The 19,432-nt window shown below is 39.7% G+C and overlaps 1 long non-coding RNA gene across 1 annotated transcript; it reads left to right on the top strand.

Annotated features, from left to right (window-relative positions):
- Window positions 1–9,611: 9,611 nt before the first annotated feature.
- On the top strand, window positions 9,612–19,132 carry LOC123372533. Its single transcript, XR_006580333.1, has 3 exons — window positions 9,612–9,660; window positions 16,671–16,781; window positions 19,001–19,132. It is a non-coding gene; the product is annotated as an uncharacterized LOC123372533 (long non-coding RNA).
- Window positions 19,133–19,432: the final 300 nt, after the last annotated feature.

Raw genomic sequence — 19,432 nt, 5'->3', positions numbered from 1 at the left:
TTTTCATTGTGTTGTATTGACTGTGACATAGCAAGACATGTAAAACAACATACAGAGAATGTTATTTCCCTCATAAGGCATCCCATATATATGCTGGCAAGTTAAAATGGTTGGCTGACCTGCTACAACTGAGAGTTACTTTTCTTCAGTCACCATGCCCTGCACAATAAAATGTAGTACAATATTTGGCAGGATGAACCACCCATAACTGGATATTAACCATAAGAATGTATAATTGTAATATACCAATTAATGAGGGAGATAAAGGTGGACAGGAGCTGCAGGAGCTGTCATATAAATGGATATTAATTAAATATTTCTATTAAAACTCTATTGATTATCAGTAATCTGAAAAATAGGATATTATACAATTCACTGAAGTTCTGCTTCTAATTCCATAGGTGAAAATCATATCTTTTCACTGTGGTAATTTAACTTGCCTTGTATGTGATTCCATATTTCTAAAAATCTATTACTCAAGTTTTCTTCTTCTCATCAGAACTCCATAAGGGGAGGATAGCATCTGTATAAAGGTAGTCTATATGTTCTAACCCAGCCTCTAGAGATCAAGATGGGCACTCAATAACATGAGTTATTGTCTGCAATGCTGCCTCACAGTCACAGTGTGGAGAGGAAATCAGGCCCATCCAGTGCACAGTTGCAGCAGCTCTGGATGAGCCAGATAGTATCCTGTTGAGCCTGGTCTTAGGCCTGGTCTACACTGGGGGTGGGGGGGTGGGGAAATCGATCTAAGATACGCAACTTCAGCTATAGGAATAGCGTAGCTGAAGTTGACGTATCTTAGATCAAATTAAATTTACTTACTTCACATCATTGCAGCGCGCCGCGGCTCCACCGTCGACTTTGCTTCCTCCTCTCGCCAAGCTGGAGTTCAGCAGTTGATGAGAGAGCAATCGGGGATCGATTTATCGTGTCTATACTACACACGATAAATTGATCCCTGATAGATCGATCACTACCCGCCGATCTGGCGGGTAGTGTAGACGTACCCTTAGTGTGTTAGACTCTCTTTCCCACCAGTGCTTCCACTCTACAATAATGTAGTTTTCAGTTTCCTGGTGTCACTGATCATCTGTGCATGGTAAAGGCACAGTATTGCTCTTATCTAGGAGTGCATGAGCTGCTGTGGCAAAAGGGTGTCAAGAGATTGACCGTGGTGTCACACTTTAATCTGCTCTGGGATACTTCTGATGAATAAGAGCAGACCTTCAAATTGGTACTGTGTGTTGTTTCCTGTCTGAAAATGGGGCATCAATCAACCAGAGATATGACAGGTTGGTATAATCTGTCACAGCTGTCCAGGAAGATTTAACAGCAATCACATCTCGAAGAACTGGTGGAACTGTGTGCGTTAGCAAACACAGACTGGAGGTTAGTGTACAAACCAAGCACTCCCTACTAATATGAGTGTCCAAATTCAGCTCCATGTCGACGAGAGTGACAATTGTGCTCTCAAACCTGGAGCAAATACTAGGGCCAGTATAGATGTACAAAGGACCAAAGTGTCAGATCCCTTGAAGGTTTTGATAGTTTTCATATCAAGGCAGTACGGGAAAAGATCTTCATTTCCAAGTATTCCAGGTCAGGCTGCTATGTCAGATTATGATTGAGTTTTACTCCCAAGTACGTGACAACTGGTCGGAATGGCAGTAACCATCCTTCCACATGGACTGAGAGTGTTTAGAGGGAAAGTGGCTGCCACTGTTTTGATTTCACTAAGAATTAGTCTCCATTACTGGAAGTAAGTGATCAAAGTGCCAATGTCTTGGCTGAGATTTCCTTCAATACGGAAATAATTTATAGTATCTGCAGTACAAATGTCATCAGCATACACATACTTCTTAGCCTGCATTTCAGGAAGTTTGGACGTGTATATGTTGAACAAAAAGGGATCCAAAATGGACCCTTGTGGAAAGCCATTTGTGACATGCCCCGGGATACAACCTGGATTATGGAATTACTGTGCCCCCTTCACTCTCCTGCCCAGGCTCTTTCCTGCACTGCTATGCTAGTGAACAGCAAACTCCTCCAGATTCTGTTCACTCAGCCATCAGCATCCAGAGGCACACCCAGCAAAGTACATGAAAGCTCTCACAGCCACTCATGAACTGTGTATAGGGACACCCCCACAATTTCCCCAGCCCAAGCTTGCACCCCAGAAATGTGCATCTTGCATTGATCAAGAACCCCTTGATCAGAGTAAACTCATTAATTAGTTTGGCATACCATCAAATGGTACGAATATGCACCAACCTCTGTAACCCCCCATCTCAAATGTTCCTTTATCTTCCAAATATTCTTGTGGTCTTCAATTTAGGTGGGGGAGGAGAGGTGATGTCATTGTCCCTTATTTTATACTCTCCTCCAGCTGCTGGAAAGATCCTTGTTTTGTCATGGGGATTAGGCAGCCCCATGGTGTACCTGCTTGAGCAACTGTCTTTCATATGAATTGTTACTCTCTTGTTTACAACTCCCCTGCTGGTGAATGGCCGGTGATGGTCGCTTAAAACCTGGCTGGGTATTGGTCACCCTTTAGTTGCTACTGCAAGGCCAGTCTGTGGGCATTTCCCAAACTCACGTTTCAGTAACAAACACAGCAAAATCTCATAACTTCTTATACAATGATACATACATTTCAACAGAACAGTAACAGTCAACAGATTATGACTTTTCCAGTGATACCTCACAAGGCCTACTTTGCACAAGATTTATCATAATTTTGTAAAAGTGGCGACCATAATAGTGTAGATGCTCAACCATTGCTGAGATATTTAAGGCAATTGATTTTCTCCCTGACTTTCAGGGTGAAATTTCAGTTACCAGTCATTCTTGCATGAACTGCACCATTTGCCTACAAGAAATAACTTGCAACAGCTTGGAAGTCAGCCCAACAGAGGAATTTTTAAACTAAAGACTGGGAGAAAGACGACAGGTGTGGAGGAGCACACAGTTCAGACAGAGACATCCCTTAGAGGAGGAGTTATTAAAGGGAATACTCTATATCCTAGTAAAGATGAGAGGATACTTTATCAACTATCTGGTCACCCTAGTTCCAGATGGCATTCACCCAAGAGTTCTGAAGGAACTCTAATATCAAATTGCAGAACTACTAACTGCAGTGTGTAACCTATTGCTTAAATCAGACTTTGTACCAGAGGACTGAAAAATAGCTAATTTAAACGCCAATTTTTTAAAAAAAGGGTCAAGAGTTGATCCTGGCAATTACAGGCCAGTAAGCCTAACCTCAGTACCAGGCAAATTGGTTGAAATTATAGTTAAGAACAAAATTATCAGACACATAGATGAACAAAATATGTTGGGAAAGAGTCGACATGGCTTTTATAAAGGGAAAGCATGCCTCACCTATTAGAATTCTTTGGGAGTGTCAATAAGCATGTGGACAAGGGTGATACAGTAGATATAGTGTACTTGGACTTTCAGAAAGCCTTTGACACTGTCCCAGACCAAAGAGTTTTAAGAAAATTAACCAGTCATGAGATAAGAGGGTAGATTTTTTTTCATGGATCAGTAATTGATTAAAAGATAGGGAACAAAAGATAGGAATAAATTGTGAATTTTCACAATGCAGAAAGGTAAATAGTGGGGTCTCCCAAGGATCTCTATTAGGGCCAGTGCTATTCAACATACTCATAAATGATCTGGAAAAGGGGATAAACCCTAACCAGTGAGGTGGCAAAGTTTGCAGATTATATAAAATTACTCAAGCTAGTTAAGCTCAAAGATAATTGTGAAGAATTACAAAGCGATCTCACAAAATTTGATGACTGGGCAACAAAATGGCAGATGAAATGCAATGTTAACAATTACAAACTAATACACATTGGAAAACGTAATCGTAACTATACATACAAAATGATGGGATCTAAATTAGCTGTTACCATTCAAGAAAGAGATGTTGCAGTCATCATGGATAGTTCTCTGAAAACATCTGCTCAATGTACAGCAGCAGTCAAAAAAGTTAACAGAATATTAGGAACCAATAGGAAAGAGATAGATTTATATAGTGGTATTATGATATTTTTTGTTGTGTTATCTAAGGTACGCTCACACCTGGAATTCTGTATGCAGTTCTTGTCACCCCATCTCAAAAAAGATATATTAAAATTGGAAAAAATACATTGATGACCGACAAAAATGATTAGGGGTATGGAACAACTTCCATAGGAGGTAAGATTAAAAAGACTCGGACTGTTGATCTTAGAAAAGAGACACATAAGGGGTGTGGGATATGATAGAGGTCTATAAAATTATGAATGATGTGGAGAAAGTGAATAAGGAAGTAATACTTACCCCTTCACATAACACGAGAACCAGGAATCACCCAAAGAAGTTAATAGACAGCAGGTTTAAAACAAACATAGGGAGGTACTGTTACCCCACAATTTGGACTCCAGGCACCCCAATACTGGCTTGCCTATAACCATAAATTGATCGTTAATTTATTCTGACCAAATGGGTAGTAAAGTGGTGGCCTGCTCTAGAGGAATTGCTAGGGTATTACCACGTGGTTTGTCTCTGACCTGCAGAGGACTCTCCTGAGCAGACCAATCCTGCTAACCCTCTGATACAGCCCTCTGCTCAAAGGATTGACATACAAGCAGCAATTCTTCGATAACAAAGTATTATTTATTTAAAAGAAATAATCAGTTACAATACATTCAATTAAACAAGAAGAATACATTACACTCTATAAGACATCATAGAATGCAATTGTCTTTCATTAAGACATACAATAAAGTGGCACAGTAAAATAGAATACATAGAATATACAGACTATATAGCGGTTACAATGTAATACCTACGGTACATAGAGAACCTGTATACATAGGTATAAGAAGTCATAATACAGTGCTGATAACAGACAGAGCTTCTATACAGATGTACAAGAAAGCATTACAAGGGTATACATTGAAAAGATGTTACAATTTAACATTACCATTCTGTGAGCGGTGATCAAATGATCACAGAATGGGATGGGGTGGCTCTCACTCAGAAGCAGGTATCCAGCTTTATTTGCAGGCACACTCAAATAGTCCTTAAAAATGAACATAAAATTGGACTTACACTCTGTCTTCTTGAATCCCTCTGAATCATCTTAATGGTCCTTCTGTCAAAATGAGCCTTTCTGCTGCTTATAGCTGCTGTTGCTGGCTGCTACCGCTGCTGCTCTTTTCTTCTCTCTGTTATCTTCTTGTTTTGCTGTCTTCTTCTGCTGGTATTGTCTCCTTTCCCTCACCTCGCCCCCCCAGTCTACTGGCTGTCTCCTTATATTCAGTTTCTGGCCTTCTCTCATTGGTTGCTGTCTCAAGTTCAGTAATTAGCATGGATTCTACCTGCATGGATGGCAACTGTTCAACCAATCAGCTTTGTCTGTTACTGGAGCTGCTCCTCCTCCTGACCCCTCCCTTCAGGTGTTTTGGAGTGAGTTGAGTCATCCCTGTTTGACCTCTATTTCACCCCTGTTTCTTATCTGCTATTGGTCAATTTAGTCTATGTCCTCTATCTTTGATGTTTTCTAATAGAAAATGTGTGGCCACCATTTTGGATTTTTAACTCTATTGGGAGAAGTAAATTGTTCACTTCCTTCCTTACACTCGTTATTTTTTATTGTATGTGCATACCTGGGCACTTCTAGTTTTAATTGACTTCTATATATAACATCAGCTCATAATTTACATTGAATATCTATTCTATTAGTCCCTCCTCAAGGATCAACTATTTGAAATTTAGTTTCTGTTTGATTAATAAACAATTAATTTGTTTCTGTTTGATTATACCAGTGCGTAAGTATTGTTCTTGTACTTTTTATACTGCATTTAGGAACAAACCATGCTACAATAGCACATGAAGAATTCCAGTTTGGGTATATTGTAAGGCTATATGAACGTGCAATTATTGTAGGTCCATGTATCACTACACATTGCCATTGCCCCGCTCTTACTATTTTTCTGTATATTTTTCCTGCATTGCCAGTAGCATCTCAATCACATTTTGAAGGTTTTGGTGAAGTATGGTAATCAGGATGGGTCATTAAATGTCCTCACCCTTGAGAAGCATATGTAATAGAGCATTTTTGAGCATCATAATAGGTAGTAAGTTTTCTATCTTTCTGATTTTGCTCTATAGCTTTTAGGGGCCCTCATTATGACTGTTATTGCTCTACATTTATTATTTTTTTGAATTGTAAAAGCACACCCTTGAATACTGTTGGCAGTAGTCATTGTAGTGGGTCTAATCCATTGTATCATTGTTTCTATATCCAGGAGAAGTGTTGGGGCTGATGATTTACTATTCTCCCTGAACTTATTAAAAGATTAGATGAGCACACAATTATTTTTAATCCTTCCATTAATGCACACTGCCATAGTCCAACCCTGACTATTCTACCAAGCATTGTGCCCATCCCTTACTGAGATTTCCATGTGCATTCTGAGGGTTGAGGTGATTTTTCACCAGATCTTTGCCACATCAAATTTCCTTTTCCTTGAGCATCAGATAAAAGATTATATTTATGGGCATCATCAGTACTAAGTGCTCTACCCATATGATTTTGTGCAATGAAGTCTATAATTCAGACAGGTCCCTTTACTACCTTTACTGCCCTTGGTTTATTCTCTATTTTTGGAATTGTAAAGATACATTCTTCAATATTATTGACAACAGCTTCATTATTGGGATAGGACTTGGCCCATTGTATTGTTGGTGTTTTATCCAAATTTGCACCACCATAGCAGAATTCTGTGAACACAAATACCCAGAAGAGCCAAGATGAATAGAACCACATCTTCTACCATCTGGCTTTTCTTTATCTGAAAATAGAAATAACAAAAGACCCTTTTTCTTTTATAACACAAATTCAAAGTCTTATTTTAACAATATAAAAACTTTTTTTTAAAATTCCTTCTTTTTCCATAAACTTATATTATTTAACATATTTCTAATTTTATACTTATTTTAACAATTACCTTATTTACTATGCTAATATTAACAATATATTATCTATTATTTTAACAGTTACATTATATCTACATTTTTCCTAATACTAACTATAAATATTTCCTTAGCTAAACCTACTCTAATATTTCCCTAATATTAACAATTATTATAAAAATATTTCTTCTTAAACATTAACTATTATTAGATTGATGGAATCCTATAATGATCACATTAAGTTGTTCTCCAAAGCACCCGGTTGTTGACATCAATTAAACATTTCAGTACTTCTATTATATCACTCCCTATAATTCCATATGCTGCTGCTCCTTGATGCACAGGGCCAAATCTAGTGTTTACTTGTCTTTGGCCTATGCTAATTGATATTGGCACACTTAATGGAATAAGAAATTGTCCTCCCACTCCATTTAACACAAAAAACTCTTGTGAAGCAAATGGCATTAAATCAAATTCCATATTGATGTTTAAAATTGTGTACAAGAAGGCTAACGGCATTTTGGGCTGTATAAGTAGGGGCATTGCCAGCATATCGAGGGATGTGATCATTCCCCTTTATTCGACATTGGTGAGGCCTCTTCTGGAATACTGTGTCCAGTTTTGGGGCCCACACTACAAGAAGGATATGGAAAAATTGGAAAGAGTCCAGCTGAGGGAAACAAAAATGATTAGGGATCTGGAGCACATGACTTATGAGGAGAGGCTAAGGGAACTGGGATTGTTTAGCCTGCAGAAGAGAAGAATGAGTGGGGATTTGATAGCTGCTTTCAACTACCTGAAAGGGTGTTCCAAAGAGGATGGATCTAGACTGTTCTGGAATGGGTTACCTAGGGAGGTGGTGGAATCTCCTTCCTTAGAGGTTTTTAAGGTCAGGCTTGATGAAGCCCCGACTGAGATGATTTAGTTGATCCTCCTTTGAGTAGGGGGTTGGACTAGATGACCTCCTGAGGTCCCTTCCAACCCTGATATTCTATGATTCTATGAAAATTGACAGGAATGAGCCCATATCGATATAACACAACATTCCTACTCCTATTTTGGGCGTGTTAAAATAATTGGAACTAACAGCCTTCTATTTTGATCTAAAATAACTGTGTGATTATCATTTGGGGTATTGCTTCTTCTGATTCTTCCTCTATTCCACTATCCTCCTCACTGCTTCCTTCCATAGCCTCAAACATATTTTCCAACTCTTCCTCCGTCATGTTCATTAAGTCTAGCATTTCCTACATATCAATTCCTGGTATATTTTTGAACAAATTTCTGGCCATGCTCTTTCTTACTTCCTTTCTTTTCTTTTCTGCCTTTTTTACTTGCTACTTTCCCCTTTTCCCTATTTATTTAAAACAAAAAGTATTATTATTATTATTCTCATGTTTAACTTATATAATTCTACTATTAGTTATTTTATTCCTATTTCTGATTTATTATTTCTCTTGTTTGCTATGTTATCTTAACTTATTTCTATAATTATTATTGCCACTAAACTTATTCTATGCTTATAGTTATTATTTATTACTAAACTTAACACTTATTTACTACTTGATTAAACTTTATTTACTACATACTTAGTTATTCATTTTTTTTACTTGTATTGTTCTGTTCCCCTGTATTCCATAGTACTTTTGCAGTTATATCAATCATTCAATTCAGCCTTTTTATAACATCTGTTTCAATAAGTCCTCTACGGCCAATTCTCATGTTTGCCAAACCAAATCTTACATTACATTACGTTTAACACCTATGTTGATGGATAGAGGAATACTTGAAGGAATGTGTATCTGTTCTCCTATAAGCATATACATGTCTCCTGACATATATTATATAATATCTACATTTATTGCTGTATTGATTAATGAAAGAAACAATCCAGTATCCATATAGCAGAGTGTTTCAATTTCTGCTTCAATAATTTGGATTAGAACCAATGGTCTGTCAATCTAAATATATCTGGGATACAATTAATGGAGAGGTTTCTTCCTCTTCAGACTGCTCCTCTATTCCACTGTCTTCGTTATCTGTTATTTCTACTTCAGCTGGTCTTATAAGTTCATCTACTGGCATATCTAGATCTAGTAAATCTTTCATCTCTTCATTATTCATCATATTTCCTATTTCCTCTTCATTCATATCTGGCACTTCCCCAAAATATGCTGCCATGCCATCTCATTTATCTATTCTATTCTTCCCTTTTCTTTCTCTAGGAAAAGAAAATGTACTATTTACTTATATATTCTGTGGCAAACCCAGGACAAATTGCTACAAAGGGAGGGGTAGTAATTAGTCTCAGGGGGGGTTAAAAGGCCTCTCCCTATCCACTGACGAGAGATAGCCATGGGGAAATAAGGTTCAGTTGGAAAAGGAGTTACCAGGGAACTAACTAGGTTCAGCTGGCCCCAACTGCTGGAGACCTTTTAAACCCCTCCCTGGCATGGAAGCGGGAGGGGGGGGGAGAGTGAGAGAAGCTGCCAGCAAGTTAGGTGTAGCAAGGCGCTGAACCCTTCCAGCAAGGAAGGCTGCACTCTGTCCCCAGAAGGGGAGAAACCCAGCACAAGGAACTGACTGAGGGAGGGATCAGCCAGACCCCATGCGACCTGGAAGGATTTTGCTTTGCCCAAGCCTGTGTCTCCAAGGCTAAAAAGGACTGAGCCTGCTGAGGAGAAGCAGGTACTTTGCCACAATACATTTGCATACTTTATCTTACTTAGAAAACATTTCTTTCTAAGTCTATTGAGCATTGCAGTGCCGTCAGAATATCCATTCCCATTATTCCGACTCTGTTCTCCCCTAGGTTCATGACTCCAGAACATATACCATATACTGTCTCATTTCCCATCTTAACTATTAGTGATAATGTTTGCAGAATTTCACTTGATATTTCTAATACTTGTACTGTGACTATTTCTGGGGAGAAATATGAGAGGAAGTCTGCTGAATTATGTATATTATTTAACACTGAGTATGTACATCCTGTGTCTAGATAGCACAGGTGTTGGATTTTTTTGTTATCTATGCTGAATTTTGCAATCAGTCTTCCGTTATGATCTCTCCATAAAGGATTTATTATTTGAGGTGGTTGCCCCTCCAATTGGTAACTTGTGCTATAGTTTGGGATGATTTGTCTACCCTCAAACTCTGATTAATTGGTTCCACTATAATTAGACTTTCCAAAAATTCATCTAAATCTTGCTTTGTCCAATCTGGAGATGAATACCACCTCTCCTCATCCCATATCTCATTCTCTTCTCTCTGCATTTTTTTAATTTTATCCTTTTTCTGTCCCTTCGATAAGAGAAATATCTTTATTACTATTTTAGTTCCTTCTTCCATCTTTTCAGTTGTGATGAATGAAACCATTTTGACATCTCTCTTTTTCTATTAATTATTATTATTGAAATTTATCAGATCTAATTCTATTTTTTATTTTTAATCAAAACATATTGGAGAGGAACGTAACACTTTATTTTTACTTCATAAAGTCCTTATAATTTTTATTGCCACTGAGGATCCAAATTAATTCCTATTCTTTGTACTAACTAAAAATGTGGCACCTGTATCTATTAACATATCTTATCTGGATGCTCCCCTATTAAATTCTACATATCCAGTGGGTCTTCCCCAATCATCTGGTTTTAAAAGTGCCATTAGATCAGCATGATCATTTGATGACATCAGGGAGATAGGAAGTGCTTGACCTCCCTACACTTGCTCTCTGGAGCATGGCCAAGTCATAGATATGCTCCTTTCATGGTTAGCTAATTTCTGAAGCAATTTGCCAGTAGGCAACCCATCAATTTGATGTATAGGCTCATACTGCAATAACTTTTTCCAAAGCCAAACTTTTCCAGAATCACAAACTTTCCCTTCTTTATAAGAGACAAACTTTCTATTTTTATTTTCTCCTTTATTTTGCCTGCTTTGCTGATTTCCTTGTCCTTTTAGACCATTATTGGAAAAGGTCACCACTGATACTTCTTTAGGTTTTTTCCTTGGGGGTGGCCATCCTTTCTGTATTTTACCGTCACCCGTTTCTATACTGTTTTAAAGCAGTGTCTGAATTATTAAACATTACTGCTGTTTTTATTGTTATACCAAATTGTGAAACTAATGCTTCTTCAGATTGTAATACATTACATACCATGGTACCTTTCTGTTTATGCATTAATTCCCAAGTCACACCTGACTCTGGTTTTTATTCTACCCATTATTCCTCCTTAGGAAAACTTCTTACAAAATCAGAATCCCCTCCTGGAAAGAAAGATTTCACCTTTCTTTTCCAGCTATTCATATTACTTTCAAAGGGGAATCCAGAAAAGGTTTCTGAACTTGTACCAGGGCTGATCTTGTTCTCTTCTTTCGCTCCTGTGAGTTCAACTTTGATACTCACCACAGCACTGCTTTTCTGAGCTGTGCTTTTAATTACCTGCATAGCCTGCCATTCTTCCTGTAAGCAAGCCTCTTTTTACTGGCCATACTCATGGTCAGTTATAGTCTGCTGGTTCTGTGACCTCTGAACCAGATCTACTACTTCCTGTGTGGTCACACGTTTTCCCCTAAAACAGCAATCTGGTTTTTCTAACTCTTTAAGCCATTGCTTATCACAAATGTGCTGCAGCTTTTCACTGTGCAGCCCAGTCTTCACACCTTCTTCCTGTTATGTGGAGTTCTCAGCATCAAGCTGACACAGGGCAGCACAGCCTAATGGCTAGAGTCAATATGGCAGGGAAAGGTGGGGGCACCACTGGGGGGGAGTGATGGCCTGGGTAGAGAAGACTGGGACCGCCCAACTCCACCGGGCCCTAACCCAGGGACCTAACAGTGATGAGTGGTCCATCACTGGGTCAGCGTGGAATCCTACCAAAACACACTGACCTCTCTTAGGTGGGAGATACCACTCGCTCACCCTCCGTGGGTCACTTCCTACTGTAGTTCCAAGAGCTGCTGTCCATGGGGTGTCAGGATCTCTGAGCTCCTCATCATGGATGGTCCTCCATGGCTCCTTGGGCTCCAGGCCTCCAATCTGGCTTGCAGGGTCTCTGGCTCTTGCAGACAAGGGCTGTGGCAGCTCTTCAGCTGGAGCTTCGGCCAAAGGTCCTTCCTCTCTAGCAGTCAGCCCAGAATGAGCCGGGCTGCTCCCTTTTATACTAAGGCAGCAGTTGGAGCATGCCCAGCACAGTCTGAGGGGTGGGACTTCTGCTGCCCACAGTGTGAGGTTAACCCTTCCTTCTCCAGTGCGGGGTATGCACACCTCGTAACACAACCCTCCCCCTTAAGAGGTGGGTGGTTGGTCCCTCTCTCCTCTCCTCCTAGCCTGGAGAAGATGTCCACACTGGCATGAGCCTTAGAAGGTTGATGAAAGATGTGGAAATCATATGATTGGAGTGAGAGGGGGGTGTCCTTGGTTGTTGTCCTTCATGCTGTGCAGCCACTGGAGGGGTGCATGGTCAGTAATCTATGTGAAGGTGCTGCCGAGTAGATAGTAGTGCAGGGCGTTAATAGCCCATTTTACCTCCAAGGCCTCTGTTAGGTTTTCCCCCCCCACTCTGAACTCTGGGGTACAGATGTGGGGACCCGCATGAAAGACCCCCTAAGCTTATATTCTACCAGCTTAGGTTAAAACTTCTCCAAGGCACAAATTCCTTTCCTTGTCCTTGGATGGTATATTGCTGCCACCACCAAGTGATTTTCACAAAAATACAGGGAACAGTCACTTGGAATCCCTATCCCCCCCAGTATATCCCCCCAAGCCCCTTCACCCCCTTTCCTGGGAAGGCTTGAGACTAAAATACCAGCCAGTTGCCTTAGCAATGTGAGCACAGAGCAGACTCTTTGTCTTCAGGACACTGAAATCAATCAGGTTCTTAAAAGAAGAACTTTATTTATAAAGAAAAAAGTAAAAGAATCACACCTGCAAAATCAGGATGGAAGGTAACTTTTACAGGGTAATAAAAAGATCTAAAACACAGAAGATTCCCCTCTGGGCTCAGCTTCACAATTACAAAACAGGAATGAAACTACCTTTTTAGCACAGGAAAATTCACAAGCCAAAACAAAAGATAACATAACACATTTCCTTGCCCTACTCACAGTTTCTGTGGTTTTAAATGTATTATTCTAGGTATAAGCAGCAAAGAATCCTGTGGCACCTTATAGACTAACAGACGTTTTGGAGCATGAGCTTTTGTGGGTGAATACCCACTTCATCGGATGCATGTCTACGTCCGATGAAGTGGGTATTCACCCACGAAAGCTCATGCTCCAAAATGTCTTAGTTTATAAGGTGCCACAGGATTCTTTGCTGCTTTTACAGATCCAGACTAACACGGCTACCCCTCTGACACTATTCTAGGTATATGTTTCAGGAGATATAGTACCTGCTTGGCTTCTCTCTCCATCCAGAGAGGGAACAACCCACAGAACAACAAAACAAATTCTTCCCCCAAGATTTAAGTATCTTCTTTCCTTATTAGTCCTTCTGGTCAGGTGCCAACTAGGTTATTTGAACTGCTTATCCCTTTATAGATAAGTCAATCCAGTACAGCTGCCAAGCATACATAAAGGTTGCTACTGTTCTCCCTATATTCATGACAACTTCCTTCTTGATCGTGAAGTAATATGTTTCTCTAGAGAACAGCTTATGACTCAGATATAAGATGGGGTGTTCTTCCCCATTGATTTCCTGTGATAAAACAGCCCCTAATTCCACTTCAGAGGCATCCATTTGCAGTATGAAGTCCTTTGAGAAATCTGGATGTATGAGAACTGGTTCCTGAGCTAGCCATTTCTTCAGGGTCTGGAATGCCTCCTTACACTTACTGGACCACCACACTTGTCCAGGATGAGAATTTTTGGTCAGGTCAGAGAGGGGGGGCACTATTATTGGGATGTGAGGCATGAAGCTCCGATAGTATCTGGCCAACCCCAGGAATTGGCACACTTGCCTTTTTGTTGTCAGCCTTGGGGTATCAGTTAGAGCTCGCAGCTTGTCAATCAGAGGGTGTACCTTGCCCCCTCCCACTATACACCCAAGGTAGGCCTGTCTGAGATGGCATTTTGCAGGGTTGGCTAGGAGACCTGCATCCCAAAGGACCTTGAAAATGCTGGTTAGGTGTCTAAGGTGGTCCTCCCTGCTGCAGCTATAGATCACAATGTCATCTATGTATGCTGTCGTGTATCGGTTGTGAGGCTGCAGTACTCAGTTCATCAGTCGCTGGAAGGTAACAGCTGCCCCATGTAGTCTGAAAGGCACTGTTATGAACTGGAAGAGGCCATATGGAGTAGGAAAGGCAGTCTTCACCTGGAAGTTTCGTGTCAGGGGTATCTGCTAATACCCCTGTTAGATCTAAGGTAAACAAATATTTGGCTCCCCCTAATCCAGGGGTAGGCAATAATTTTTGCAGGGGGGCCATTCCATGAATTTTGGTAAGTCATCACGGGCCACACATTTCTTATTAATGAAATTACCTTACCATCTGTTGTAAAAAGACCCCATTATGTTCTTTACACAACAAAGTAATTAAACTTAATAACAATTAACTGAATACATGGTTATCCAAAGATTATCTTAGAAGGCAATTTATATTGCAAACCATTTTGTGAACACTTGTAAAATTTGTAATAACAACACTAATGCTAAACTTTTACTTACAAATTACATTCATTATTAAAATTAAGTGTAAAAGACTAAAAGAAACTCAGTGTGAAGAAGAAAGTCTCCGATGGGCATTAACAAGGGAGGTGAAGTCAGGTGTCATTTCTGTTGTTGCAATGTGGAGCACTGCTGCAAGGTAGTCATCATTGATCAAAGATCTGTTCTTTGATTTATTGAATTTCATCACAGAAAATATCTGCTCTCAGATGTAAGTTGATCCGAACAGTACAAACATCTTTTGGGCATAAGCCTTGATCTTTGGAAAGTTCTGTTCATTGAGAGATGCGTAAAACCTCGGAAGTGGTGCTGATGTGAATTGCTCTGCAAGCAATGCATCACACCGCAAGTGAATAAGCTCAAGTTGGAGGTCACTTGGAACATTGTTCACATCACATGTGAAGGGAGAGGAGATCAAAGCCATATCATTTTCTATCATTCTAAAATCCTCAAAGCGGTGAGAAAATTCAGCATGCACAGCGAGCAGTAACGACATGTATCTTTATAGGTTCTGGTCAGATATTATAATCTGTTGCAAAGTGGGGAAGTGTGTAAACTGCTTATTTCCAATCTGATGGGGGGGAAAAGCAGCAACTTTGTCAAGAAAGACTTGATAAGGGAATGAATACATGTGATGAGCATGTCAGTCTCAAATTCAGTTAGTTCATGTGACCCGTAACATCAATGGCAAATGTGAAATCAGAGAGCCAGTTCACATTGTTCAATTGAGGGAAATCCACATCTTTTCCTTTCATTTAAAAATTAAAAAAATAAAAAAAAATCAATCTCTGCTCTCAGATCCTACACTTTTTTTTCAGAAATTTCCCCAAACTAAGCCATTTAACATTTGTATGGTACTGAACATCCCTGAGCTCTGACTCAGACTCCTCCAGCAGCGAGACAAATTGCCTGTGGTTTAATGCTCTTGCTCTAATAAAGTTGACCAGTTTTGCAACTGTACCCATGACATTGCTTAATTTCAGAACACTTTTGCAGAGGACTTCTTGGTGAATAATGCAATGTAGAAAAATTATTTTCTGCTCTGGGTTTGTTTCTGTCACTTGATCTTGTATTCTTTTCAACAATCCAACATTTTTGCCTGTCAGATTAGGGCTTCTATCAGTGGACACACTTGCCAATTTCTTCCATTCCAACCTCACTCAGGTGGAAGATACCACTCGCTCACCCTCCCAGGTCACTTCCTACCATAGTTCCAGGAACTGCTGTCCGTGGGCTGTCAGGGTTTCCGAGCTCCTCACACCCTTCCAAAATCTTACTGGCCAGGTAATGATTTAACCTGAGTATAATTACAATCTTGGTCACATCTGAGTGACAAGTTTCACTTGCCTTTCAAACCTGCATGGCTGGCAGACCCTTCTTAAATTTTCTTACAAATTCTAATCGCCCGTTTACTTGGATGATTGCTCACTGCCTCTTATACCACTGATCTTAGCCAGTCACTGGGACTAGGACTCTAGTGGCCCACCAATCCCAACCCATCACGGGGTCAGGACTTTAGTGGTTTTAGCAATGAGGTACTATACTTAGTCTACGGGATAGAGCCTGACTCCCGAGGCCTTCTCCTTCCGACCCCAGAACCTGCCTCCCTTTCAATTAGGTTCCACCCTCCTTGGGGTCCTCCAAAGATTGCTCCAGGAGCAGAAAATAAACAAACAAAACTGTTCTTGTGATCACCCTCTCCTTTTGTAGTTGTGATCACTTGAACACTCAAAACAAAAACTCTATGAGAGCCTGACTTCTGAGGCCTTCTGCTTCCTCCCTGGTGCCAGACCTCTATGACCATAGAATTATTCACTGTAACTATACTGACCCCGTAGATCAGTCTAAAATGTGTTCACCACAATTACAGGATTATATATTTTTTTATTATACTGACCCTTTCACCAGCCCTAACTAGTATTCTAGGCTTTCTGATTTTACTGGGGTGAATGGCTCCAGCATCAATATAAATGACAATTAATTCTTAATGGCTAAGACTTTACTTGGGTTTCTTTACTTTTCTTTTAAGTACCTGATCTTTGGTGCATCATCCTTTCCTGAATCCAGCCTGAATGAAAGGCATCTGAGGACTGACTACTCATTAATCTGGATCAGAATTACTCTCTGTATCATCTTACAGGTAAAATACAGCAGAGAAATCAGTCTGTAGCTCTTTGGTCTATCAGTGGTTTCTGTGGCTTGGGAACAGCTATGGTCTTTGCTCTGCACTGGACTTTTGGGATGCTACAGTCCTGGGTACAGAAATTCAGAAATCGAAGCAGCAACTTTTAATCATTGGCCCAAAGAGAGAGACAAGTTTGTTATGGATGTTACATAGATTAGGAGCCTTGTTAGGATGCAATTGATGTATAAACAGATCGAACTCTTGATCACACTCAGAGCCTGAATCTCTAAGCAAACATCAATTTTAATTGCATGGCTGAAAACTTTCTCCATTAGGAGCACTGCCGTTGGCTACCAGCTGAGATGCAATAGAGTTTACAGGGATATTCCCTCTTGTTTAGACTAGAATCTCCTCTCAGTCTCTTAACAGCTTGCCAGGCTTTGTGACTAGAATGCATGAAGTTCAATTTGGAGACAGTTTCCTTTCACTGTTCTTGCGTGGTTTGATCTAGAAGGTAAAAAAGGTCTCTCCACTTTTGTCAAAAATCTCCTGTTCATTTTTTTCTGGATTTAAATTCCTGATATAGTCTGAGTGCATCAGATGGCCATCCAGAAATTAATTGTTAATGTAATCCCTGAGCTATAGGTTTCACTGACTTAAAAAAATTATATATAATAAATGAAGAATTAGTATTAAAAATAATGTAGGAAACAGGTCAACAAAAAAAGAACTGATAACATGTGCAACATCTGATTAATAGGATTAAAAGGCTGAAGCTTAGAAAAGAAAAAAATCAGAGAATGAGAAGAGTTAAAAGGGATTGTCACTTGGGATCCAAAGGAAATAATTTTTTAATGAGCCTAGATGGACATGCAGGAAAGAACAACAGTCTTAAAAATAGAAGTTGTCTTTATCTGGTGATTCTTCAATGGGATCACTTGCCTGAATAAACATTAATCACGTGAGTAAAGTTTGCAGGATCAGACCCCGAGAGGGGGGGAAAAACACATAAAGCACTGTAAAGCAAAGGAAATGATCCATATTTTTAGAGTCTATAAAATGAATGTTACCAATGAGAGTAAGCAGAGCACAGTTGAACCTAGATGTGTTCAGCAACAAAAGCTTTTGGTTTTGGAAATTTATCCAGACAAAACTTGTCCTCAGACTTTAATGAGGAAATATGTCAAAAGTTGCTCCTTCAAAATACGCTCATATAAATGGTTATTTATGAGTGCAAGGGCTGATGTGTATGCACAAAGACCTGTTTCACATGCAAAACGAATATTTGACAAAAACACTATACAAATCAATACAGCAATCTCAATGCACTTTACAACATTAATTATGTCTCACAAAACCCATGTGAAATAGGTACTGTAAAGATTATTATACTGTACCTATTTTATAGATTTTACAATGGCAATTTCCTGATTGCACATGCATATATATATATATATATATATATATATATATATATATATATATATATATATATATTAGGGCTGTTGATTAATCACAGTTAACTCAAAAAAAATTAAATGTGATTAAAAATATTAATTGCGATTAATTGTACTGTTAAACAATAGAGTACCAATTGACATTTATTAAATATTTTTGAATGTGTTTCTACATTTTCAAATATATTGATTTCTATGACAACACAGAATACAAAGTGTACAGTGCTCACTTTATATTATTATTTTTTATTGCAAATATTTGCACTGCCCATGCTCTGCCCTCAAACCTCCCTCTCCTTCTTTCCGCTCTGCGTGTGCCTCCAGTGCTGGCTGGGACTGGGGCTGCACTGCCCTCCCTCCGAGTGTTATCTTAAAGGGGAGCCAAGATAACTTTGAATGTGTAAAGTGGTGTAGGTATTGGAACAGAAACAAGCCCCTTTTTCTCAAAAGAGCAGATTTGTCCTCTGCCATATGTGTCACGGATGGAGTGGTACAGATCTCCTCCCCTCTCCCCTTGTGTGGTGCACAATATATATAACTGAGAAGAGATAAGATTTAAAACAAACAGGTAAATGTATTAGGGGATAGAATTATACAGATAGGGAAGGGGTAAATGTAAATGACTAATAGCTATATAACAAACAAACCCAGTGACGCAGCAGCTCTTCCCTGCGAGCATGAAGCTCAACCCCAAGAATGAAACTAAACCCACCCTGGCATTCAAGAAATACAACCCTCAACTTAGAAACCATAATTGCTTTCTCACCCAATTCGCAGCACTTCAATGGCGGCAGTGAAGCCCAAGACCTCTACTCTGTAGGTAATTGAAACCCTTGGAGGAGGAACACTGGAGAGTCCCTCAATGGATGTCAGGACAGAAGAAGTGGACCAGGGACCCTCTGAATGGTGACGTTCTCCAGGTGCAGGACAGGTAAGATGGTAATGTGTCTTCTTCTTTTCTTTTCATTCCGTCAATGAATGGTGTTCTTCGCTGATGCACAAGTGCCACAAAGACCCAAAACCACACACACAGTTGCTATGATGGACTGCCCCATCAGCCTGCGATCATAGTTCTTTTATAGAATCTATGGAGGGAAATCACAGTACAATCCGTAATAAGGCAGAAAACAGTCTGAGGTGCTGGAACCTTGGGGATTGCTCAGTGGTGGGAAAAACCTGTCTAGTCCAGTTTTATCCAGACCAGGCTGA

This window comes from Mauremys mutica, chromosome 6, assembly GCF_020497125.1.
Source record: "Mauremys mutica isolate MM-2020 ecotype Southern chromosome 6, ASM2049712v1, whole genome shotgun sequence".
NCBI lineage: Eukaryota > Metazoa > Chordata > Testudines > Geoemydidae > Mauremys > Mauremys mutica.
The sequence above is the reverse complement of the archived record's forward strand: the minus strand, read 5'-3'. Positions and strand labels throughout refer to the sequence as shown.